At 40.3% G+C, this 26,216-nt stretch overlaps 1 protein-coding gene across 7 annotated transcripts in view; it reads left to right on the forward strand.

The window, feature by feature from the left end:
- The first annotated feature begins 2,227 nt into the window (after positions 1 to 2,227).
- TRIP12 (thyroid hormone receptor interactor 12) overlaps positions 2,228 to 26,216 on the forward strand; it is a 78,808-nt gene continuing 54,819 nt past the window's right edge. For 4 of the 7 annotated variants that reach the window (XM_030954714.1, XM_030954717.1, XM_030954718.1 and 1 more), the window contains exon 1: positions 2,497 to 2,693. The gene's annotated coding sequence lies outside the window, so the exon portion shown is untranslated. Of the gene's footprint in view, positions 2,351 to 2,496; positions 2,694 to 2,883; positions 2,932 to 26,216 lie in introns of those variants that run through there. The other 3 variants (XM_030954715.1, XM_030954720.1, XM_030954716.1) reach the window with 3 other exon arrangements.

Consider the following 26,216-nt stretch of genomic DNA (forward strand, 5'->3'; position numbering starts at 1 on the left):
TAGACTGTGAGGCCTTTCAGGCAAAGACTGTTATTTATTATGAAACTGCAAAACAGCTCACTGGGAACGTGAGCCAACAACAAGGCCTCCTCCACGCTAACCCAGGATGGCTAAATATATTTTACATGAGACACAACTTGGAACATCAGTGATGCACATACCTTCAACTGCTATTTTTGACACAGGTCTCTTTGCAGGAGATTCCATAGCCTGGAGAAAGGTTAACTAGCATCCAAAAGTTTTACATGTACAGAAGTTAAAACTGGAGACACTACTTACGTGAAGGTGTTTTGAGCAGTAAGGAATTAAAATTTGAGTGAATTGGAAAGTTTTGCTGGAATCACATGCATTAGCTTCAGAAAATATAGCGATATATTCAAATACATACATTCACTGCACAATACTCAAATGATCTTATTGCCATAAAATCAAAGCTGAATTTTTCAAACAGTCCAAACCAGTTATTTTTCCTGGTAATGCTTTGTACAATGAACATTTGCAGAACAATTTGAACTTACTTACACTGACAGTTATGAAGCTTTTTTTGCATGGTTTATTTTAACTGATTTTGGTACTTTTCAGGATATATTTGGGCAGCTGAAAAGAAACCCAAGAATAGATACCTGAAGTGTGGGACAGGAAACAGATATGAGAACCAAAAACCTGAAGACAGTAATAATAATAAGAACCATCTTATTTTTATTATCCAAGTGCAAAAATGAATAGCAAAGACCCCACAACACTCAGTCACACTCCACAGACAAGCAGAGCACTGCTAGGATTCCTATGGGGTCAGTGGGACAGGCCCACTACAAAACTTCAGCTACTCAAAACCATGTATTTCCCAGCTATTGTGGAGCAGTTCTTCCCTGAAAGAACATATGTTCATTATTTTGGTTGACTTTATGAAAACAAACTGAAACTTCCTCCTAGTTTAAAAATATGTTGTGTTTTTTTGGTTCTGGTGAGACATTTAAAGAACTTCCTCAGAAAAGTTTCTGAAACTTTACATTTTCTAAATCATTATGTCCAGCTTGAGACAACTGTTTGTATTTGTCTCTCTAATAACTATAAGTAAATATAAGTAAAATATAAGTAAGTAATATATAGGTAAATAAGTAAAATATAAATAAGTATATATAAGTATGAGCAAGTAATTAAGTATAAATAAGTAAAATATAAGTAAATAAGTAAATATAAGTAAGTAAACGAAGTAAAAAATGTCTCAAAATGAAACAAAGATCACAGTATATTTGCATTTTTATTTCATAATCTTATAAATTCATAATCAGATTTCTTAAATTTCATTTGTTTACTGTCCAACATTTCTCATTGATGATTCTGTTAGATTACTCTGAAAAATACTCATATTGGACATTTTGCAGGATATTTTAAAACAAAGGTTCAAAAAACTCTTCCAAGATATTTATCATTGCTTATTTCCCTGTTTGAAAAACGAACTATCTACACTGGTGAAAGGCAGAAGATCTAGCATCTCCAGGTACAATGTGGAAAATACACACAGCCTTCCCATTCCCAAATGTTAATTTCATGTTCTTGGGATGACGTGTTAGATTATTGTTTACCCCTGTGCATTAAGTCTGATTACCGTGAAAGTGCAGTTAAACTTCTTTTTTTAGAAGGAACACTTAAGGATTTGTCGTTTATTTGCGTTAAATGTCTTGCCACATTTATTTGTGAGGCATTTCTGAGAAACTTAGGGATGTGCATATACTACTTAGCAAGGCTTCTAACTCACATTTCTCCGTCCTCCTTTCCTCCGGTTCCTCATGCAGGGCCCCATCCCACAGGCTGGGAAAAGCCCAGGTAGAAGGAATCTCCCACATACTGAGGCTCCTCACATAATTTCGCCCATGTCTGGAAATACCCTTTTGGTAGCCGGCCCTCACGCAGCCGGGCGTTCCCGGCCCTCAGGAGGCCAGACCACCGGCACTTACTGGTGGCGCCTCCCGGGTCGCTTCCTGGCGGCGTTAACGGGGCCCCTCGTCCTGCACCGGCACGGAGGGGCTCCTTCCCCGAGGACAAGCCCTAGCTAAAGCCGGTGCCCCCTCAGGCTGCCGCTCTGCCTTCCCTCCTTCCTTCCAGGACGGCGGAGAGAGCGGCGGCCCCGCCGCCGCCATTTTGGGACGCCGGCGGGCGGTCTCCATGGCAACCAGGAAGGGGCGGACATCGCGCGGGGTCACCGCTAGCCCGGCCCCCTCTTAAAGGAGCAGCCGCGGCGGCCCCGCGGTGCCGGGCAGGGTCTGACCCCCGCCGCCGGTGCCACCAGCGACCCGCGCCCCGGCCGCCCCCTGGCCGCCCCGAGGGGGGACATTCCCGCGGACCCGAGGTGACGACCCCGGCGGAGGGATACCGAGCGCCGCCAGCGGCTCCGCCGAGCGCAGCGAGTGGGCCGCGCTGCGGGCCGCGGCGGGGCTGCGCGGGGGCGGCAGCCGGGGCAGGGGCCGCCCGCCGGCCCGGGGCGCGCGGGCCCCGGCGGGGCCCCGGCGCCAGGAGAAAGTAGTCCCGCGGCCTCCCTCTCGCGCCGCTGGAAGGGGTTCGGCGGCGGAGGCGGCGGACGAGGCGTCGCTCGGTGCTGCGGCTTCAGCTGATAATTGAAGGGAAGCGAGGCGGCTGCTGCCGGGAGGAGGGAGGCACGGAGCGTCTGCGGAGGCCGCACCGGGACAAACTAGGTACCCGGGGCCCCTCCGCTCGGTCGGGGGGCGCCGGGGAGGCGGGCGCGGGGCGGCAGGGCGCTCGCTGGGCCCCTCGGCGACTCCGGGCCGGGCCTGTTGTGTCATCCTGGCATTAGCCGAGCTGCCCTTCCTGGCGGCCCGGGGCAGGGGGAGGGGAGCGGCGCCATCCCGGAGCATTGTTGCGGATGGGGGTGGGGGGCCGAATGGGAGCCGGGAACGACGCGGCGCCGTGCTGGTGAGTGTATGGGGCGGCCCGGAGGGGTGGAATGGGGCCCTCGCCGTGCAGGGAAGGGGTGGAAACGGAGCTGACAAAATGGCCAGGCGGTCCCCCAGCCCGCTGCAGGGATATCCCTCGCCCCCCCACCCCGGGCAGGGGTGCGGGGGGCCACCTGGCCTCTCCCGGGCCGCCTGGCGGGGAGGGGGGCGGCAGCGCGGCCGCCCCTCGGCGGGCCCTATGTGGCTGCTGATACAAAAGGGCAGTGTCAGTGTTGACACTGCCGTGCTGATTTCGATGCCCTTCCCTGTCTTCCCTCCCCCACTCCGCTTGGCCCCCTTTTCCTTAGTGGTCCTTTCTTTCCCACCCCCCCTTTTATTTTTTGTTCCCCTCTAAAGAAGCTAGAGAATATCTTAAAGGAAAAAATAGCATTTTCTTTTTCTTTTCCTCCTGCCCAGCGCGGTAAAAATGCTAAACAATCGGCCGGCGTCCATATTTCACAAGCTTTTTTGGGGGGAGGAAGAAGGTGGGTAGAAAACGGAGGCGCCCGTGGGGTCGGAGTCACAAAGCTGGCTGCCCACGAAAGGGATTATTTTCGCAGCTAAATGTTTTCGAGCTGATGTTTTTCTTGTTTTCAGTCAAGAAGCAAGTTGCCTGGTCCTTGCGTTTGCTTGCATAATGCGTCGTACTTGGAGGCTGATCAAACGCTGGGTTCTGCCTTTCCTGCCTGGCTCTTCCTCCTTCCCTTTTCCCGGGGGGCTGGGTCGTGGCACAAGTTTGAGGGGGCTGGTGGCGCTGGGGCTCCCGGCCGCTGCCCCGGGGATCCGGGCAAGGGAAGGAGCCGAGGCCGGGGCTCTCGCCAGACCTGCAGGCCTGTCTTCCTGTGTCCAACTTTTTTATTGTTCCCCCTTCCCCCTTCCGAGTGCTCGGGCTCTCCGGCAGGCGGGGGTTTGCTCGGCTCGGCAGTCCCAAAGTCTAGACGGGGAACCGGAAAATAATAGGGGAAAGAATGGAAAGTTATGTCAAGGGCTTTGGGGGAAAAACATCGACGTATCGAACAAAGGTCCTGCCTGTGTTGGAGAGAGAGGCCTGCATGTGAGGCCTGATTGTGTCGCATTTACACACGGGGAAGAAATGAGTGCTTGGTACTGGCCTAAATTTATTCTGTAAGTCTGGCATAGAACTTAGGAACGCTTTCAGAGAGTGTGTAGTTTGTTTTGGGAGTGTTTTTATTACGTGTAGCAATCCAGTAATAATTTTTATTTTAAATCCTTTTTTTCCTCTAAAAAGACAGTTCAGGTTGTTTTTTTTTTCTTCCTGCCTTGTTCAGCAAAAATAGTACTGATTCAGAGCTTCTAACACTGTAAGGCAAAACTTAACTCGGACTAACTTCCACTGTTTTGTTGTGTGTAATATGAATTTTGAGCTTCCTGGTGCTTTAAAGGCTGCCATAAAGAGGAATTGAGTAGTTACCAGCTGATAAATTGGGAGTACATCTATCATAATGAGCAAGAAGAGGAATTCTGAGCACTTAAATACATTTTTCAAAATTTTCTTGTGGGAACCAACACTGTGGATATACTTTCGTAAGACTTCAAAAGCTAGCAAGCATTCCTGTGATTATTTCTGTTTATCTCTGGTGTAGTCTCTTCAGTTCTTCCTCTTCACTCTCAGAACTAGAGTTCTAATTGTACAGAGGTGGGGTTCTGGTTTGGATTGTTTTTGGTTTTTTTTTAAATTTTTAATTTTTAAAAAAAATTTTTTTTTGCATTTGATTTTTGAGGTTTCTGAGATTAATTAAGGTTTTTGTTAGGCTATAAGTTTTTAAGCGAGTTGTATTTTATGTATGCAAAAATATATGTAATAGACATGAAGGTACTGGAAAAATAACTATATCTTTCTATTTCTTGGTACCCTATTTAATAAATATCAATAGGAGTTAAATCTATTAATGAAAATTTTAGTATTTCAGTTTTTGCAGCTGATATTTTAACGAAATATGTTGTATTTTAACTAAGAAATTTAAAAACAATGGTCTGGTGAATAAATTCTGAAAATAATGCTTAAAGTTTTTGGCAATATACATGTTTTTAACTTGTAGTAGTTTCTGTATTTGTAAAATGCAGCTGATTGTGAGCAGCTCAGTTCTTTTGATCTTAAATGCGAAGGTGTTTTTAAGTTTTATTGTTTGGTATATCTTCTTGTTGTTAGAAATACAGGTAATCAGATTTTTTTCCCTTTCTTAGGGTTTTTCTGAGAAAAATGAGTAGTAAACTTGAGCTAACAACGTTTAAATCTTCAGTCTCCAGGTGGTTGCATAGGTAGGAGCCTAAACATGTCTTAGCTGTTAGTAGAAAGATTGTAGGTCATCCACAGTGTGACATTACTGCTTATTAATATAGCAGATCTACTTCAGTAGGAGTGCCAACCTGTTGAGTAAGAGCTTATGAAAATGGAGTCTTTTGATGTCTTGCAAAAGTTTTTCAGGTCAAAATGACCATTAGGGGAAATATTCTGCATCTTCCCAGTCAATGAATAATCAAAGCTGTCATTCCTAATCAGGAATCATGCTCAGGTTTTGGGTGGTTTGTTTGCTTGTTTGGTTTTTTGTTTTTTGTTTTGTTGTTTTTTTGTTTGTTTGTTTTTGGTTTTTTTTAGTTTTTTTTTTAGTTTTCCTTTTTGTATTGTACTTTGACTGTCTTCAAACCCAGAGTGTAAATATTACAGAAAAGAAACTGTAATGGAAACTTTTTCTTATGAAATCATTCGTAAATTTGAGGCCTAAAGCCATAGGTGACAACAACACTATTCCTTCTGCAGCAGCATAGCAAAAATAAAATGCATTTGTCTTTAATGCCATCAGTGGAGACATGATCAGTTTCCATGTGGATCCTTACATCACTGATAAGTACAGTTACTTACCTGCAGCAGTCCTGAAGCATAACCTGACTAAATTCCTTTTGTTTCTAAGTGATGAAGCCGAAGCAGTAGGAAAGTTAGTAAGTAAACTACATGTTTGAACCTAATTTGCAGCTAAATGAATCTCACAGCTATCTGTGTTAATCTTGCAGTTATAGGCCATGCTATGTTTTCTAACAAACTACTTGGTAAGCATCATGTAGAACGCTTTTGGTCAGAGATCTGTCTTTTGTCACACTGAGGTTAAATTTTTGTGACAAAAATCAATAATCAGATATTGAAGTTTTACAACATGGTGAACTAGAGCTTTGGCAAAAACTTAACCCAGGATGTTTCTGGGATCTCCCGTTGGCCTGTTGGATGATCACTGTCCTGTTCATCACCTGTCAAATTCATAACACTCCCTGTAAAGCACTTTGTTGACTCTGTTATACTCTTTTCATCAAGGTGTCACTGCTCCATTCAGTACTGACTCTGAAGGTAGTACCACAGTGGATTTTTTTTCTGATAGAGTAACATACTAGTTTTGAGTGAGTATGCTTAGTTTTCTGAAGAAGTAATATTTTAAATGTGTTCTTAGTATTTTAATCACTGCATAGTATCACAACAGATTTATGGTAGTATATGAAGCAATTTCTTGCTGAGGGTTTCCATAGATCAGTTTTAACATAGGACATGAAGTTGGTAACTGCAAAAAAAGTCATATTAACTTTTTTCCCACTGATGTATTTTTTTAATTTATATAAAGTGCTTCTCAAGGAGCACGACTATTTTCAGAGTTCTCAGTGGTGAGCAATAATGACAAAAATGCTTGTATGTAGCCACTCGTCTCAGGATCACTTTTTTTAACAAAACAGGTGCTGAATTCATGTTTTAAAGTTATCTTCTGCAAACAAAGAAATTTTAGCTACCCAAATGTACAGTGTCTGTGGAGGACAGGGCTAACTAAGTCAACTGGCTTCTCCTGCCTGCTTTCAGATACCAGCAATGGTTGCTTTAGTACGAAGTTCAGTTTGAGGAGCAATTGTTTTCCTAATGCTGCCATCAAGTTGGTAGAGTCCAACTGTGTAAATATGCATATTCTCCTTCAGTTCTGTCTGGCAGCCAGGGTCCAAGCGCACAGAACCAATCTCTTTACTCTCCTTGTCTGTGACGATGCTTGTCTTGCAAGGTACTGACTGTTGCCAGTCTAACTTGACTCATGAAGGTACTTGGTACAAATATGGCAGCAAACTGCCCCGAGAGCAGTAGATGGTCAGCTCTGTAAGGAAAAATGGAAATACTGTTTTCATATAGGAGAAATGGAAAACTTAGCTGTATTATAAAAGTTAATCATGATAGTTTAATATTGGACTTCAATATTGGAGATGCATGAGAAATACTAGCAATGATGTTGAAGCCATGGTTGCCCTCAGTTGCTGCAGAAAAGCCTCTCTTGTAAGGACTCATACAAGCCTGTTTGGAAAGTTTGGAAACCTCAGGAAGTTACTTGGCCCTTCTCTCATTTGACTTCTTATACCCTTGATTAGTTTTTCATTGATTACAGCCTGCTAAAAAGAGGTCTGTTTTCTTCAGTGGTAAGAAAGGAGAAAGATCCCCAAACTTTACAAACATACAGAGGTATTCTTGGAGAAGAAACTGGAATGATTCTATCAGTGTGTAGTAATACTATGCTGGCTTATGGACTGGAGGGGAAAAAATACCATTTTCTTGAGTGTTTTCTACATGATTTGCTTTGATGGTGTCCACAAGAAAGTGCACATGCTGAACTGCAGAGATCTGACCATCATGAAAGGTATGAAAGGGTCTGAGTCATCTTCTGGAATGTAAACCTTGAGTTGTAGGGAGCAACTTGGTGTTTCAAATTGGAAGCTGAGGTCCCTGCTACTTTTCGAATAAGATGGCTTTTTTTAAGATCTGAAAGGCAAGGTATATTTCACATTTATTCTGCTTTCATAGCAACTTGTTGCTGACAACTTGTGTTGTGTTTCATGAAGTCCAAATAACTAAACTTAATGTAAAGAAGGGCAAATAGTTGCTAGACTTTTGTAAAGCTGGAAATAAAAGAATACAAATGTGTTCTTTTTTTTTCTGAGGTATGTGTGGTTTTTTGGGAACAAAATTGTTAAACTTTCAGGAGGCTGTCAAGCCCTGAGATGGGCATTAGACTTAATACTGGCAGTGTGCACCTCTGTCAGTTTTGTGGCTGGCTGTTTGAAGCATGGTTAATACCAGTTTTTGTTAATGCGGAGCAGTAACTAATTTTTTACCTTGATTTTCAGGTGTAGCTTTTAATAGTAAAACTATTAGGAAAAATAGGTCTGTGACAAACTCATGCGCCAAGGTAACTAGGTGTATATTTAGCTGTGTTTTCTTTTCTGTTCTCCCTCATTTTTCTCCTTTTCTGTCTTACTTGTCTTACTTTGAGCTTGTGATAGTTTGTCTTAGCAGCTCTGGGCAGGAGAAATGATCTTGCTGTGTGTGGGCTTTTATGTGCTTGAAGTCTGTTCTGTGCCTCTGCTCTAGTCCAAGACTGCTTAGATGTAAAAGTACAGGTAAATAAGCGTGGAAATAAAAAATAGTGTTGTATAGTATTGTCTGAGTTGAAAACATTGAGTTTTTGTAGGATCAGGAGCAACATAAATGAGTTGAGGCACCAAAAAAGAAAAGATGGAAACAATGCCTAGTAACGCTAGTCAGGGAGGACTCCAATATCCCCCATGCCTGCCCTCCTCCCCCTTCCCTCCAGCCCTAAAGAAAAGGAAAAACACACACCTGCATCCCACCCACTCATCAAGGGACTTGAATTACATGTCCTTGATACTGGTATAATGATTAGTTGCTTACTTTAACTCCTGCAGTTAGTGGGGAGAAGCTCTCTTTACATTATATATGCCTTTGTGGAATATGTGGTAGATGAGTGTTTTTGGACAAGGTAATATTGTAAGATGTGGTTAATGTCAAGGCTAGAGGATGGCATCTTATCCAAGTTAATAATGTTCTGTGTCTTCTAATGTCAAATCCCTTATGTAATTAGCTTATTCAGTGTAGGGAGTGTCCTGTCTTGGAAGGTGTCTGCAGTGTAACTGAATCTTCTGATCACAGGTGAGATGTGGCTGTGCATTTAAAGAGGACAAATGAAGAAAGTAACTGAGGGCGCATGTTAATAAGCTGTATGCTGAATTTAAACTTGGAACTCTGCCTTCCTTAGACAGTGAGTGTTTTCTTCCTCTTTATTTTGGGGATACACTTTATTTATAATCAACTGACTGACTGCAAACCGTAATTTCTCCTTAAAACTTCACTTGTCTTGAGCTTTGCATTGTTTCAGGTGTGATGGCTTGATGAACTCGCCCACTGTACAGGGGTGAGGGGGAAGGTAGGAAATTGCTCAGCTGAACAAGGGCAGCAGACAGTCATAAGCTGTGTCAATAAGCCTGAGTGAACAGCACCTGTGAAGCAGCTGCATAGCTAGGTAGGTATGAGATCTTTAAGTTAAACAGCTGGAGAAAACACAATTTCAGCTGAATCTCATTTAATGAAGCTGCATAACTTCGGCAAACTTTAAGCCACAAATTCAAGTGTTGCAGCTTGTACTTTAAAGATCTGCTGCAGTCTATTCTACAGTGTTTTTCAAGTTCATATGATGATAATGGATGCTGCCATATCTTACTTTGGTAATATTCTGCCTTTTATATTTAGCAGATCATAGTCTACAATAAAAAACTGTTAATAAAAATTAAGATTTGAATTATACCATAAGATTGTGGATTAAAGAAGTTAGTTTCGCTCCCTTACTCAGTTACAAGAAGCATGGCAGAAGAACAGATACATTCCTTTGCCAGAAGTAAGATAGGAAATATGTGTTTGTTACCGTCCATGGTAGTTTTTAAGTTGATACAGTTCTGCTGTATATTTGTAGACTTGTAAATGAACATAGCCATGCTGGATACCTGACTCTGGACAGCCCCTCGGAACTTTCACCAGCACTTTGTAACTAGAATTGGAAGAAGTGTGTTAAGGGAAATGCCATTGCACACCTCAGTCTGCACATTTAAATGCTCCATGGAGTGGGTAGAAAGTGAGCTCTCTTCAGATTAGCTGTGAAGAGGAAAGATGAAATTTATGATGTGAAGGAATGGTACCACTTGAATGCCTTTGGTTAATGTTGACATTTGAGCACTATGGCCATAGTTTTTTTAATAGTTTAGAGGTTCTTGATGTATTATCCAACTCAAACCAGAGTTGGAGCAGAATGAGCTCTAAAAATTCCAACTTTATTGTGCTTTCTGGAGAAGAACTCAATTAAGCTAGAACCTGAGAACTTTATAATTAAAAACGGGGTAAATAGGAATGTAGTGATGAGTTAATTTTTGGGACTACACTTAAACTAAATGTGAAGTTGCCTGTGAGACTCCACTGCAGTGATAGGCCAAGTAATCTCAATCTGTCACTTTCAAACTACAATGCAGTGACCATACTTGTTGCTATGCTTCATGGCTTCCAGAGGTTGCCTGGAGTAAAGTGTGTTCCCTGCTTTTCCTCTGTCACAGACTTAGCCAAAAGCTGTTAAAACTATTCTTGTAGTTTTAATAAAGTAGATTCCTATTAAGTAACAAGTCAATGGATAAACAATTGTATCATCTGTTTTTCAAAACTTCTTTATTCGTTTATTTTATTCAGATGAAATCTTGGGTTTATGTCAGATTGAGATCTCACACTTGAATGCAAACTGTGATTCTTGCTGGTAGTACCTGTAGTGTTATCAGGAACACTCCCTCAACCTGTTCTCAGCAGTCTGCCTGTGCTAAACTAGTGTTGCTTCTGTTTGTGGCATCTGTTTGTTGGTTTCACATCTACCTTGCAATTACCGGAAACCCTGTTAGGACTCATCTGTACTATTATTTTAATTAATTAATTGAAATAATTTTAATCCCATTTTAGTGGTGCTGGAGCATCTTAAAAACTTTTATCACAAGTAAGCTATGTAGATGGCTCTGCATTACCAAATTGTGTAGTGTGTTTTAATTTAAAAGCTGTTCCCCTTCAGCTAAGAAATGCTTTCTTCCTTAGGCTCACAGATGTGCAATACTGTTTTCCTTCACCAAGATGATGTCAGGCTACTTGGAAAGTCAGCTCAGTATGATGGCAAATCAAAACCAGATAACAGGTGATAGTGCTAACTGATCTAACAGCAGAGTTCAATTAGTATTTTGACTTTCTCTGTTGTGTAACCCACTCTGAAACATCATTTGAGTTGAATGTTAGCAACTCAGTTACAAAATTTCTCTGCATTTTCTTAGGACTCCTATGTTTTTTGTCTGCTAGTTCTACAGGGAGCTCTTTCCACAAATGGAGTAACTGGTTTGGTTTTTGGAATATATTAACTTTGGCAAGTTTCCTCCCCCATGTGGCAGATATCAAACATGAGCATATGGGCACAGAGTGACACAGCAATAGAAGGATCAAGCTGGATAAACAACCTCTGCACAGACTAACCCTATCCAAAAGTGTGGTATATGGTTTGTGGTTTTTTATTTTTAAATCCTAGAACTTGCTGCTTACTGCAGTAACTTGCTTTGTGGAGGGCTGTTTTCTGCCTCCCCTCCTCTTTCCCAGAAGGTGTGGGGACAAGCTTCCTCTCTTCAGTCATAACAGAGCTTCAGTGGTAGGTACCATGGGACAAGAAGGACAGGAAAAGCTTCTCAAATTGTAGATAATAGAGGTGTTGGCTTCTTTGCAGTGTCTTCTCTGACTTCATACACCTTCTGAGAAAGAGGATGCCTGTTATGATAGCATGAATGGTTACTTCCTTAGCCAAAAGGTCCAAAGAGGGGGACTAGCTTTTTGTGGGAGCTGAGCCTTGAAAGGGATTTTTGTACCTGAGCAGCATGGGCATCTCCCTCTCTGGTGGGCATAGTAGGACAACAGAACTTGTTAGTTGTCTGTAAGGACAATGTCATACTTGCCTTTTTAATACTTTAGTCCTGCTGGGATATTCTTTCAGCGTGTCATGTCTCAAAATTTAGGATCATCTAGTTTCCAGCCTGAAAGTTTCTCTTAACTGTTTGCTTGCTAACTATGTCAATACTATCCTCTCTTTATTTTCTTCTGTTGATGTTTTAGTCTTAGAACTTATTGAAAGTATTTACAGCCTTGTTGCCAGGCTAAATAATACAAGTTTTATTAGTTAATTTCTTTAAGATCACCCTTCTGGTTTTCAGCTGGAATTCGTGTCTCTTGACAAAGGGCCACTGTGATGGGGTAGAGTGTTTCAGATAAGCACTGTTTTTCCAAAAGCACTGAGAATTCTCAGGTATTTGGTAATGGTGCATACACCTCAGCATTGGTTCCTCTTCCACACCTCCTCTCCCATTCCCCTCCTGCATCACTCTGGGAGGAACTGGAACATGCTGACAGGGTTTGGCTTACAGAAAATGCTTTTTGGGTTCAGTACTGAAGTACAGCATCTCCATATTGAGTGGTAATATTGTACTTCATAGCATTGCAAGTGTCTCTTTAAAATCATTTACTGTTCCATATTTGGATATATCCTTACTATTTTGGGTGAGACAGAGGAGAGAAAAGGGGACTTGCAAGTTTTGATAATTTTGGAAAAGAGAGTTTTAAGGGAAGAGCTCTGTTTAGATAACCATATCACCTGTGTAGTTATTTGTAAATAAGCAAGGCTATAAAAATGACAAAGCTTTCATCTTGGTTCATAGTTTTCTTCTGTGGGTAATAAGTCTTCCATCATTACAAACACTTTCTGTTAAATTTGTGCAATAATGCAATTGTTTGGATGCTACTTAAAAGGAATTTAAATAGTCTTGGGTTTAATAAAACAAATAAAATATGAATGACCTCTCTTCTGTGAGCCAGGAAACACTAAGTGTCCAGAGTTCTGCTGTCAAAAACCAAAATCTTTTGCTTCTGGAGTCTGCTGATGTCCTGTCATTACTGAAGTATGATTTCAAGATTTAATAGCATTACAAGTTGAACATTATTGCCTGCCTTCAAGTGTCAAAAATGTTTAAGCTACCACAGCTTACAGAAACTCTATTTTCCAGTTGTTTTACAAAACCATGGGCCTTTGAATGTGCATTCAGAGTAACTGTGAATATTTTAAGTCCAGCTATGTCTGAATAGTAGAATATTCTTACTTGAGTGTGTTTGCTGTAACACAGCTTTGAAGCCTGCCAGGTGGAAGCTGTGGTCCTCATCAGAGAGTACATTTTGCTAAACTTTGAAACTTTGGTTCAATGAGAATGTCTATCTACATAAATTCATGGAGTAAACAAATATAATGTCATGGCATTACTGACATAGGGAAGGAAGGTAGGCTGTCCTATGTAAAGTACTGGAAAAAATAGACTTTGTCTCTCAGGAAAGGAGAAGGCCTGTTCTGGAAATACAGTCAGCACTAAGAGTATCTCTTTAAATAGTAATTTGTTTTTTAAGGCAAAGAGACAGTTCTTCCTTAGTGTATTTTTGTACCACTTTAGGCTGGAGGACTTTAAATACCTGATTTTTGTGTAAAATACCTAGTTGCCAGCTAAAGGCTAACTTAAGGAGGAGAAAAAGTGAAGTGCAAAAGTATGTACAAGTGTTCAGTTTTCATACCTCTGATTTTAGCTGTGTTGTCATAAATGTTACAGCTATACCAGGAGAGATAGTTTTCAGGCATTCTGAAGATATTAACCTGCCATACCTGTCATATACCAGGTATTCTAAAGATGTTAACCTGCCATGCCTGAGCCTTGAATAACTGAGTCAAGGAATTCAAAAACTCAGTTTTGTGCCCATGGATTCGGGAATGCTGCTCAGAGATCACTGAGTGTGACAAGTAGAGGAGATGCAAGCTACTGTATTTCCTCAAATTTTCACCTAACCCTGTAAGACATTGCTGAGTTGGGGCTTGTGAACCCCTATCCTTGCTTTATGTAGATGATCTACCTGGTTAAAAAGCCTGCTTGATAAGGAGTTGGGCTTTCTGTTGACAACATCAAATGCAGGATGTGACTAGTGCAAGCCCAGACCTGTGGCAGCTAGAAGCAGCAGCTCAACCTGTGGCAGAATACAGTGATTTAAATGTCTAAGTTTAGCTTAGATGCATCTAAAAGCAAGGTAGTTTGTTACTACTTAATAGTATTCCAGGTAATGACAACAAACTAGAAATGCATTTATTCTTGGGGTGTGTTTGCTCTATTGTTGGAAAGGTTGGTGGCCCAGCTTTGAAGTGGGAGTAACTTGAAAATACAAATTTGTGACTGACTATCATTTAAACTGTTTTGTTCTTTGTACTTCAATAGACTGGAGTAGTGTTTGTGGTGGGAGAGTGGAGGAGAAGCTGATGTAGTTTCAAGTTGCTTCGTCAGAATTTGAGAAGTTTAAATTGTGACAACTGGTGATAGATCAAAATGTCAGGTTTTAAGTTGTCTATGTCAACTTCTACAGATGCAATCCATATTTTTGTCCAGCTCCCTAAGTTTCATGTGCTGAATTTTAACATGAAGATGGTCTGCACTGGCATAATAGTGAAGCTTATGATTGTACTCTATCCCCCTACCCTCTGAGGTGTGTGGAACTTTGGATAAATACATGTAATAGTTGGAAATTACCTTCTGTATAGTACACAAGGCTTCCATGTAGGTTTGGATTAGAGCAACTAACTTGACTTCCTATTTTATCTGGGTGACCATACTCATTAGGATGTCTCCCAAGAAATGTAGTTGGGATTTTTACCTTCCATCAGTACTTGGTATTCTTTGGGAGATCTAATGGAGCTCAGCTGAGCAACTGCATAGTGCAGACTCACAGCTCTAATGCCCTCAAGTCTGGCCTGTTTGTTTTCTCTCCTTAGTCTGTGCTGTAACTTCAGTAGTGAGTTAAATATTGTATGAAGAGTATAAGGAAGTGTAATCATCACTAAGCTTAGAATTAATGGAGTTACAAAAAACCCCAAAAAAACGAGTAGGTGTTTGGCTCACAATGTCTGTCGTACTTGAATATGTATAGAATATTTATGCTGTCATTTTAATTAAAAAAGTGTCCATTATAAAACACAGACTATGATGCCACATCCAAAATATTTTCCTTGAAAATGAAAAAGTATCTCTGAAACTTTCAGGCTCTTATCATGCAACTGTTTAATATAATAAACACTACCATGTTACTAATATGCTAGTGGCATATTCTGCCCTTGATATAAGAAAAAATTACTCTAGAATTCTGTTGTGAAAATTCAATGTTAGATGCTTTATATCCTCCACTTTTTACCAAAATAGACATTTAGTAGGAAATAGTTTCAATTAGTTTTTCAGAGATAACTGCATGTTTGGAGAGCTGCGTTTCATCAGCTTTCAATTATGTGGAAGAAGTTTGTGTTGGACAGATCAGGCTGTTTCCAAATAGCAGTACATGATGTCTGTGTCCCAAAACTGGTCTGTCAGGGGAGCCTTTAAATACAAAGTAAACATACAGATAAATTTTGAAAAGCATAGAATAAAGACCCAAAGTCAGTGTAATAATTTGGCATCTTTGGTAGCTAATAGGGGTTGAGGTGCTCTCCTTAGCACCTTATCCCAGTAGCTGATGGGAGACAAGATGTATTTCCAAGACTTTACATTGGGAAATGGAGATGTTAAAGATATTAGGATTACTAGAATGCTTTTTTTGCTCATTAATCATATGGGGGATGGGGATGTGCATGCTCCCAAGTGTCTTTGGTTTGCAAACCAGATTGAAGAGTAAGAGAGGCTGCAGCCTTTAGGAAATCTGTACATTTTACCTGTCATATGTAGGTTACTGTGCAGAGGGGAGGGAAAAAACTGGGCTTACTCTTCTACTATGTAGAGGGGAAGGAAGAAACTGGCTCACTTCCAGATACTTTCTTTCTTTACAAGCCTATCTACTTCATATTCTTTCTTTTATCTTTCCCTGACGCCACTCCATTCCATGTATGTTTTTTACTAAAGTGTTGTGAAGAGTTATTTTATCTTGCACCATGATGAAACTGCCCTCTTCAGTTAAATACCCTTTTGTTTGTCTTCTTTACTAGTGCATTTTATTAAATGGCTTATAAGAGGATGATGTGGAGTAGTTTTGGAGTGTCTTATGGGTATTCTTTAAAGAAAAAAACCCAAACCACGAAAACAAACCAGAAACACAAAAGATGTTGCATGGGAGTTGAGTGAACTTTGCTTCCAATTCTGTGTCATATTACCAGTATGGGGTTATTTTCTTGCTTTCAAAAATGTATTTTAGGAGTGGAGCAAGATGGATGCGTTGCTTTACTTATGTCATTGATGTATACACAAGGCACTTAGGAGAAACACGGTCTTCTTTTCCTGTCTTCCTCACCTGATTCTTTTTCACTCCTAGACAAGCCAAAAGTAATATGTTGCTTTGCAGGGCAGTAGGTTGTAGGTTTGCTCATAAAGCATAGTTAATCATTAGTGTTGGATGAAAGGTCACCAGCATAGAAGACAACTCTTTGAGTATTCTGATTAGGTCACAGAGCAAATTGCAAGAGCAAAGGCTTATCAAACCAGCTATTGTAATACCTTCTTAGGTAATTTTGATCAAGCTATAGAAAGCTTACAGCTCTGCTTGTTCTTTTATGAGTGTCTCAGGGTGGTGAAGAGATTGTGTCCTTCTGTTATGTGTTCTGTATTCATCAGAAGATAACAAAAAGCCTTGAACAGATTTAGGCAGTACCTATTGGAACATTTTGTTGTCTGAGGGTAAGGAGCCTTTCTTCCAGCCCTGAAGTGATTGACTATTGACAGGAAATTCAGACTTTGACAAACCTGGCCATGCTAGGACCCTAGGAAAAACACCTCATTAGTGTTAACTTCTTAGTCTTGCGAGCTGTGACATATGGGCATAGTTACAGTTGTTCTTGTTCAAGGCAAGTGTGTGGGTAGCCTGGGAAAGATGAAGTAAAAGTCATTGGTGAGGTAAAGCAGAAAAATGTCCTATTGGTACTTCCACATAAGGGAAGGAGGAGAAGAATTTGTAGCAGACTTTTTTAATGTGTATTTGATGATGTTGAATTCTTGTCTAGCTTAAAACTAAGACTAAATCTAGCATCCTGCTAAAAAGCACTTGAGAGCTCTAATATTTAGTTTTGCTCAAGGTCAGCATCATGTACAGTGCTGTGTTACCACAGCATTCTCTTGTTTTATTTGTGGAGCCCTGAGAACGTGTAAATGTGCAGAGTGGAGTAGACACTTGTGCTGTAAATTTGATAATTTCCTTTATAAAGCTCTGGCTTCTGACAACTTTTTCCATGACTGTAAAAGAGTGAACCTTCCTTAAATACAGTTGTGGGATGTATATTATATATTGTTACCTGTATTTAACATGAAAGAATAGCTCTGACCTCTGTAAAGTCATGATCTTACAATTCATAGGATCAGTTTAAAGACAGCTTAATCCTTAGTGTTAACAGGTGTTTCTTGGTTTGTGACTTCGTTTTGCTCAGCTTTACACAGAACTACTTCTGTTTATACAGATATTTGGTAGGCAGTTTGGTTCATGATTTCATACAAGGTAAATGTCTTTAATTTTGCCTGTGTCAGTAATTTGGTATGTGTATTGGAGCTTGCTCCTAATTACATCACTCTAAGATAAAATGTAAATGTAGAAATTTTCTATGGTTGACAGAATATGTCTCTGGCACACAGTTCTAAGAAGCTGCTGGTTTGAGCACTGCCCAGTTTAGAAAACTTAAATGTGTTTTAATCCCTTTGTTTGTTATTAAAGTGTTCTTGTGATAGGAAAAGATCCATATGCAGATCCAGTGCTGAGGAAGCCGGAAACTTAACCTGTTTTAATTGGATTTCTTCCTCAATGACTGCAATTAAACCATTTCCCAGATTGTGTCATGTGGCGTAGGGCTCTTGCTATGCATTAGACCTATTACCTTTTCTGTGTAGCATTTGGATGAAGGCTCTGTTCAGGAGAACAACATAACCTGCTTGAGGCAGTGTGGGAAAGGAAGCCTCAACAGGCATTAGTCTGAATCAGTGCTAGACGTCAGTGATTAGGAAAACAACACGAAAACTCCTGAAATCCTCCTGATTTCTCCCAAACTTGTCTAAGTTATATTTTGAAGATGCAAAAATCGAAGGACCCATTGTAGGTGAGTGGAAGACAGATGAGTACCTTCTACCTGGCCCTGGAAGCATAAATTATTTTTTGAAATTTTTGTTTTTTAGCTTTGTAGTTTTCCTCTTTAAGGCACGCTGCTATTACTGAACAGTTTTGTAGGCTGGTTTAGAGCTGAAGCAGAGTGTTATGAAAATGAAGATCCAGTTTTCTGCTTCTTTACCTTGTTTTTATAATACACTTAGACCTGTGGTCCTGAGCTCATCTGTGGCACTTTTCTAATCCACATCTACAAGTCAACTGGTTTGTGTGTTTCTTTTTCCAGCAGTAATTTCTGTGACGTCTAGTCTCTGAATTTCTTCAGTCCAGTGGCTGATTAAAGTTCTTGACTTTTTGTTGTTGTTGTTTTTGTTTGTTTTTGTCTGTACCCTTCTAGTTGTTTAGGAGATTGCAGAGATCATCTTGTGTTAGGCTTTGGGTGACCAAACCATGTTTTACTAGTCACTGAGCTCACTAGGTCTCTTGGTAATTTAAGACAGCTTGGCAGAAGTTGATGAGGAATTTGGCAGGTCTCAGAAAACCTTCCATGCTGCAACTTTGGGCGCGTATTGTCTAACAGGCTCTGCAGGTAGGACATGGCTGTGCACCATATCAGTATTTGTCTTGTGCTGTTGCACTTGGTTTTGCTTAAGGGCTGTGTGTGCCAGATGCAGGTGAATGGCAAACTGCAAATAAGGCACCATCTGGTCTATGGCATTAGAATAGGGAATAGGCTTGGTGTGTGAGCAGTAGGTTCTGCATTCAGACTCAGTGTTGTGAGTAAATGCAGCTATGGAGCTCAAAGGCAGCTGGGCATTAAGCATTGTGGTGATGGTTTTGAGTACTTCTTGGGTCGCTGGCAAGAAAGTACTGAAATAACCTACTAAATTGAAATTTGTATAAAAAACATACAGTTAATGTTTTCTTTTTTTTACCTGGTAATAAATACCCCTTTTCCCAACTTTGCCACACTTCTTTTACTTGGTCTTAGCTCGACCACCTGCTTCAAGCTTGCCTTTTTTTCTGGCAGTGTCACTGATCTGTACTTCATGAAGATTCTGTGCTTTGATTCATGTTGTCTCACAGAAGATAAAGCTCCTCATTCAATCGAATGCCTGTTTTCTGAGTGGAGTCTTCTTCATTCTTGCCAGACAGTGTGGTTTTGTGTTTGTTTTGGTTTTTTTAATGTTTTTTGTTATGCTGTTAGTGAAAGCTTAAACCACTATTCTGATAGTGACAGCTAAACAAGGGTTTCTAGAGTCTGAAAATGAAGATCAGGTAAGATTTTACTTTTATTCTTTATGATGTTTTTTAGTTAAAAGTCTGGAAGAAATGAAGGATTCACATCAGTTCGCTTTACATACAAACAGCATGGTTTTGGTCAGAATTTGGCTGTTGGAAAATGTATTCTTTTCTTTTGGAAAGAGCTGCTTTTGTTTGATTTTAAAAAGGGAAAGAACTATTATTTTCATTGTTATTACAAGTTGAAGCTACACTTCTATGAACACTTGGTAGCAGAATTGCATCCTGAGGCTCTCATAGTGTAGACTTCTTCAGTATGTAACATTGCTTTTAAAGGTCCTGTAGAGGTGAAATCAAGTTCTTGCTGTTGGACTAATTTGGCTGAAAAATTTTGCTCTGTGACACAAGTGTACAGAAGATGAAACTTTGAATATATTTGTTCCTCACTTTTCTTTTGTTTCCCATTGCTGTGCTAAAAGGGAAAAAAGATCTATCAATAAAGATAGGAAACGTGATTCAGTATTTTGCAGCAAACATTTGCTATGTTTGTGTGTGCCTGTTCTCTGTGTGGTCTAACAAATCTTTTGTGTTACTGACATGGCTTAAATACCTCTGGGCTGCTTCTGAAGCTGAGCTGTCTCTGGCTAGCTTGCAGCTATCCAGATCAGACTATTTCTTTATATAGATTGACTCAGGAGTTTCTGGGTTCTTATGCTTTTGATAATCTTTATATCTCAGTAGCAAAAAAATTAACTGCTGCAGAGTTGATGGAATTATGTAACAGAACTTCATGTTTAGCTGGTTAAAAAGCCAAAGTAATAGAGAACGCTGAATTTAGATTGAGAAACTACAGGTCTTGTAAACATAAAAATATTTTCTTGAAGCTTTGAGTCCTGGCTCTCTGCCACAGTGAGAGCATTCTCTTCCTTTGTTAATAAATTCAAGTCAAACTGTATAGTAGAGGAAAACTTACACTGAACTAGTTTGGACATGTTATGAAGGGTGACATGGAAAAGTATCAAATTTGGTTTATTTGGAGGAGAAAAACTTTAATATTTTAATTTTTTTAGAAGGGTAAATTCTTTGAATGAAGTAGCGAGTTCCAGGAGATTTTTGTAGTTAACTCTATTACTTGTGCACGAGAGGAATAGTAGCTGTTGACAACACTGTCAATATATAGTGTAAAACTACAGAGAAGCAAGAGAAAAAAAATGAAATGCTTTCTATTTTCCCTAATTTCTCCTTTGGATGAGGATTGGATGATGCGTGTGTTGTTTTGGGAACCAAAGTGCAGTCCAAAGAGTGACACAAATTGTAATATTTCAGTCCTTGATGAACATAAGAGATAGAAAGCAGTGATGTGGCAGAACTGAAGAGGGATGCCCTCAAGAGACCATTGTATTTGTTCCATTCCTTAGTTTTTCTTCTTGGACTGCATTTTCTGTTTTTCCAGAAGAAAAAAAGGACTATAGGAGTAAGGACTTTTACTGTCTTAATGTTAGATAGCCCTCTCAACCACCTTGTAAGAGTTCAGTTAAGATTTAGACCTGGATTTAATTTCTCAGTGCACAAATACAGTGGGTTTTTTTTCATTTCACTAATGAAATGAAGCTCAGGATTCCTGTATACCATGAACTGGGAGCACCAGTTGTACAACTATACCTGATATACCTGAGATTGCACTTGTATCCTGTACAAGCTTTAGGTTTTTTGTTCCTTTAAGCTATTTAGATGAGTGGGAAGGTTCTGCTGTCTAACTTCTGCAGGTGCTTAATCTTTTAAGTTTTTTAGCCAACTTGTGGCCCTCCCCTCCATCCATAGGTTTCTCTTGGTTCTTCAGCTGACAAGCTAGTTGTATTGTTGACTGCCAGTGGTATCTGTACTTCTCAGTAATTTTAAGTAGTGCCCCATTTGCTAATTCAGTTTGACTTTTCCACAGCCCAGGAGGGCTTACTGATGTTCAGGCTATGGCATAAAGGCCAATCCATTGTTTTGATGGTTGTCAGTTCTCTGTAATATTAATGGAACAAAGTTTTACATTTCTTACAGGTCCCTGAAGTCTTTAGTTTTCCCATATCAGGTTCAATGAAAGGTCTCTGCACTCTCAGACTTGAAATTCAATTGGCCTGCTTGAAGCAGGGGAGACTATTCAGCTTCTGCAACTCAATCATTGTCACAGAACTGTTCTTGTCAACACTGAAATATGTAATACTTGTCTTTAGATTTTTTCTTAACCAAAGCTGCTCATATCTTCCAGTCCTTGCAGAAGGACAGTAACCAGAAGTCTGTAGGTAAGTGTGCTGCTTTGCTTGCTTGGGGTCATGGCATGAATGACCTTTTGGATTACATAATCCTGACAACCTGGGCATTCTTCTAGCAAGTAGTGCTGTGCATCTTTTCAGAGGTGTTTTCAGTGTCCTTACTGCCTGTGGGAACTTGTAAATCTTCTGGTTGCAAATAATGAGTATTTGAACTGCCAGGTAGCAGTAGGAGATTACAAATGTAGACTTTTTTGCTTTTCTTCCTTCCTCTTTCATACAGAGACTATGTCATCAGACATATATGCATAAATGCAGTCTGGAAACCTCTGTAGTGGTTACATCCTTTCAGCTCTTAGCCACTCATTTTGCTGTTCTGTCAAGGTGGCCTTCAGCACTGCCACTCTTTTGGCTGGAGGGGTAGGCAAGGGCTGACCTCTGGAAAGTCTGGGAAAGGGAAAGCTGACTTCCTAAAGTAGCAAGGCCTGAAGTTTGTCTTAATTTTCTGATGGCTGTTGGTTGTAAAGTCAGTGGAACAGGGAATAACTCCTGTTCCTTGACTGATTTATTTTACTTTTTTTCTTTATATTGAAATCACTCCAGTGATTCCAGAGAAACTGAATTAAAAAGAACTCTTCCACTGTAAATGAATCTAGGAAGACTATTTTACTGAAGCTTTTATCTCTATTTTTTTTTTTTTTGCAACTTGGAAAATGATGAGTGGATAACTCTTGAATTTGGAAAGTGTAGGAAGGGAGAATATTGTGTCAAAACCAGCTGCAGAAGACTGAGTTTAAAGCAGCTCCTTAGACTAAAAAGTCATCTTAATTTAAGTCAGCTATTGAAGTAGAAGTAGTAATTGAGCACTTGCAAGTGCTTGCTTGTAAGGCAAGTAAAAGAGGTGTGTATGTCTGCAGGTAAATGAGGAGAGCCTTGTGAACAGTGAGCAAAAATGAGGTGCAGCTGAGATCAGTTGAAAATGATGTAAATCTGAAACAATTCAGCAGTTACTAAACCGTAGGCAGTAATTTCTTCAGTTTAGTCACAATTGAAGTCTGAGCTCTTAAATGTGTTGTATGCTTATATATTTAGAGTGTTGTTTCTATCTTAAGTGACAAGATTTATCACAGAAACAGCTGATCATGTAAATTAATGTTGTCTACATTGAAGTAAAGGAATATAAATCTGAAGTCTCAGGCTTAATATTTTCTGATACGTACACTGAACTCTGGGTTCTGGTTGGCAAGATGTGCAACTTGCTGGAAGAAAATGTTCTGAACTTGCAAGGTATATAAACATCCTCCTGTCTTTTCCTTCTTCCCCTCCTCCTTTTGCCTAATACTGACTTCAGGGTAGTAAGTGTGTACAATTTTTAGGAGCTGGATTGCTGCAGCAACATTAAATAAAGCACCAGGTTTTTTTGAGCTAAACTGTGAGAGAGAAAGGATGCTGACCAGTGCACTTAGCTCAACTCCAAGCAGGTAACAGGTACTATAATGGAGGATTATAGGCAGAGGTGCTAGGTATATCCTGAAATATTCAGGAGAGTGCAAGAGTCTGAAAAAAACTCTTGCATTACCAAAATTTTTGCAAGGAACTTCAAACCCAAGAACAAAACAGAACTACCACCTAAAACAACAGAACAAATCCAAACTGAACAAACACCCTAAACAAGTTTTAGAGCTTATGCAAGTAGATTAAGAATGCCCTTGTGGAAGAGTTCAGTTTATTTTTACAGGTATTACTGATTTGCCACGTTAACCTGTACTGGCCCTAGAGAATATTGGAGTTCTTCAGTTTAGTCATTGTCTTTTTCTGTCAGTAGCCTACGTCAGGGTAGGTACATTAGCTCCTACTATCCTGCAGGGAGTGATTTGGGTGCTAAGCAAAGGCTGAGTGTCTAGTTCTCTGTTCTCCCAGTTTGCTTCAAAAACATGGAAGCGTGTTAGTTGTTTCCTGTTGGCCTTTCCACAAGAAGAAAGGTAAAGGCTGCACTGCAAGGTAACAGTGGTTTTTGTCTTGTGTTCCTGTACAACCTCTCTGAGCCATATGTTGGCCATAGATTAGCTATAGTGTTTGCAATGGGTATGTTAGCTCTACAGAAATTAATTCTAGTTGCTTTCCTGTGCAATAACAAAGATGACTTTAAATAGTTACCAAATCGTGTTTGCTGAAACTCAAAAATACTATGCAGCATAATAAAAATAAGCACTAGATAGCAGTGTTGTTACGTAGCTTCAAAAGATATGTTGTGGGTTTATATGAAATGCTGGCCTTTGGAATTCATCCTCATTCTAAAGAGTCTGCTGATGATGAGAACCTCTGCAGGCCCATGCTTTGGCATCATCATAACTAGGAATATGGAGTTATGAAACATTAATTAAAAAGGCTTGTGTGCAGATAACTTTATGCTAGAAGGGGACCTGAGCTTAAAAATTTCAAAATAGCATTGTCTGTCATGGAAGCATGAAGGTCTGATGGAAGATTGTAGCTTTTTGTTATTGTGGGTGTGAGGAAGAATCAGTGTAGTTGAGGAAATTGTCTTAAAATCTGCACTGGTGCATTCGGCTAGTCTCTGCTGAGTTGCATGGTTTTTTTGAATGTTGTCTGACAATGGGAAAAAAGCAAAGTGCTTGGAGTGAACTCTGAGATAGAGAAACAAGTCTGAATGAGAGCAGCTGAGATTTAGAAACCTCTGGGCTCTTTTGTTGTTACAGGATGTGGAAGGCACAGTTGGGAAAATGTCTCTTCATTGCTGGACTAACTGGGCACATGGTGTTGTGTGGCTTGCAGTGAGACTGAAGTTAGCATTTTAATGTTAAAGGTCACAGCTGAGTCATGAAGCTGCATTGTATTTAAAAGCAAACTGGGAGTCATATGGTAACAAGTACCCAATAAGAAATGCAGTTAAGTTGAGAGGTATCAATATAGAAGATAACTCTGGACATCATCTTGACTTGACAGATGCCTTACAGGATAAAGCAGTTGTCATTTCATTCTTCTATACAGCTGAAATACTGTGTGTATGACAGCACATTGTGCTACATAACTTCTAAGCACAGACTACTTAAAGTGTCTGGCTAAACCCAGTGTCATGGTTTAACCCCAGCCAACAACCGAGCACCAGGCAGCTGCTTGCTCACTCCCCTACCAGTGGGATGGGAGAGGGAATTGGAAGGGTAAAAATGGGCCAACTTGTGGGTTCAGGTAAAGAGTCTAATGGGAAAAGCAAAAGCCACGCATACAAGCAAAGCAAGACAAAGAATTGACTGCTTCCCATGGGTGGGCAATTCCAGGAGAGACAAACACCATCGCTTTAAATGTCCTCCCCTTCCTCCTCCTTCCCAGTTGATGCACTGAGAATGAAGTCATGTGGTCTGTAATATCTCTTCGGTCAGTTTGGGTCGCCTCTCCTCGCTGGGTCTCATCCCAACCTACATGCGCCCGTGCATCTCAAGCCTCCTAACCAGCATATCTAACAGTACAAAAAGCAGAAAAGGCTTGTCTAAAGGTTCTGTCCAAGCACTTTTCACCAATAACTAAAACATCTGTATTATCAACACTGTGCTCTATTGTCAGTGCTGTGTTCAACAGAAATCCAAAATGCAGCCCTGCACCAGCCACTTTAGCATAAATTCAGGTTTGTCAGAGACAAAACCAGCACACCCAGGCAGATCAGTGTTAAACTAAAGTTTTTCTAGGGGGGGCTAGGATCACCTGTGCGATGTTTTCTTCAGCTGACTCTTGTGGTGGTGTGTGGAGAAGCCCATGTTGTGGCCCTAGGTGGGGAAGTGTGTGGCTAACCTAGCAGAGGTCTAGGTGGGCATTGCTTCTTGCAGAGTGAAACCTGCTGGAATGCACATTTTAATCCCTACAAGGTGAGACAGTAGTTCTGTGGCAACCATTTTGTGGTATGACTGAAAGTTTGACATGAGTACATTTTCAGTGCCAGCTGGCCTTCGTACAGAAGGGGACACTACTCCCTCCTTTTAGAAAATGCACAAAATGTGCCTCATTTGTGATAGTAGAGAGTTTTTTTTTTTTGGTGTTTGAACACAAGGAAATAAAAAGAGAATGCACAGAAACATTTGACAATGCCTGTGACTGACTCCAGCTGGACCCCCTAGGTGCTGAGCCCTTGCTCAGCTTTCAGCCTGATTAATGCTAGGCTTTGTTTCTTGCATTGTTGGTCTGAAGAGAATGCTACAACTTACAAACTTGACTGGTCTGGCTACACCAGCAAGCTGGCATGATTTCCAGCAGTTGCAAGCTTTTTCTGTTTTGTTGTAAATCTTTTTGTGCTCTTAAGTATAAGAAGTTCTAGATGGATGGTGTTACATCTTACTGAAAAGCTTTAAAACTTTCTGTTAGTGGGAATATTGGTTTTGATTAAGGAGTTTGATTAAGAGGAAACAATTGTGAAGAGGGAAAGGTCACCTTTTGAGTAGTAGTGTTTATAGCTTTCTCAACTTAGTCATCAGGACCTCTACCTAAGGGGTTCATCAAACAACTGAATTCTGTGGGATTGTGTATCTTGTGCTTTACTTATATTCTTTCGAATTCCTAAGCATAAGGTAAAAATAAACCCCAACCAAAACAAATGAAGGTAAAAGTGATTATTTAGTTCTACTTTCTGTGTTTGTGTTTTGCTGCTATGTTGGACTTCTAGTAGAAAGAACATGAAAAACTTTCAAAAGATGTTTTTGGCTCCTGTGGTCTGGAGATTAGGATGGG

The sequence above is a fragment of the Camarhynchus parvulus genome, chromosome 9 (genome assembly GCF_901933205.1).
Source record: "Camarhynchus parvulus chromosome 9, STF_HiC, whole genome shotgun sequence".
Lineage (NCBI taxonomy): Eukaryota > Metazoa > Chordata > Aves > Passeriformes > Thraupidae > Camarhynchus > Camarhynchus parvulus.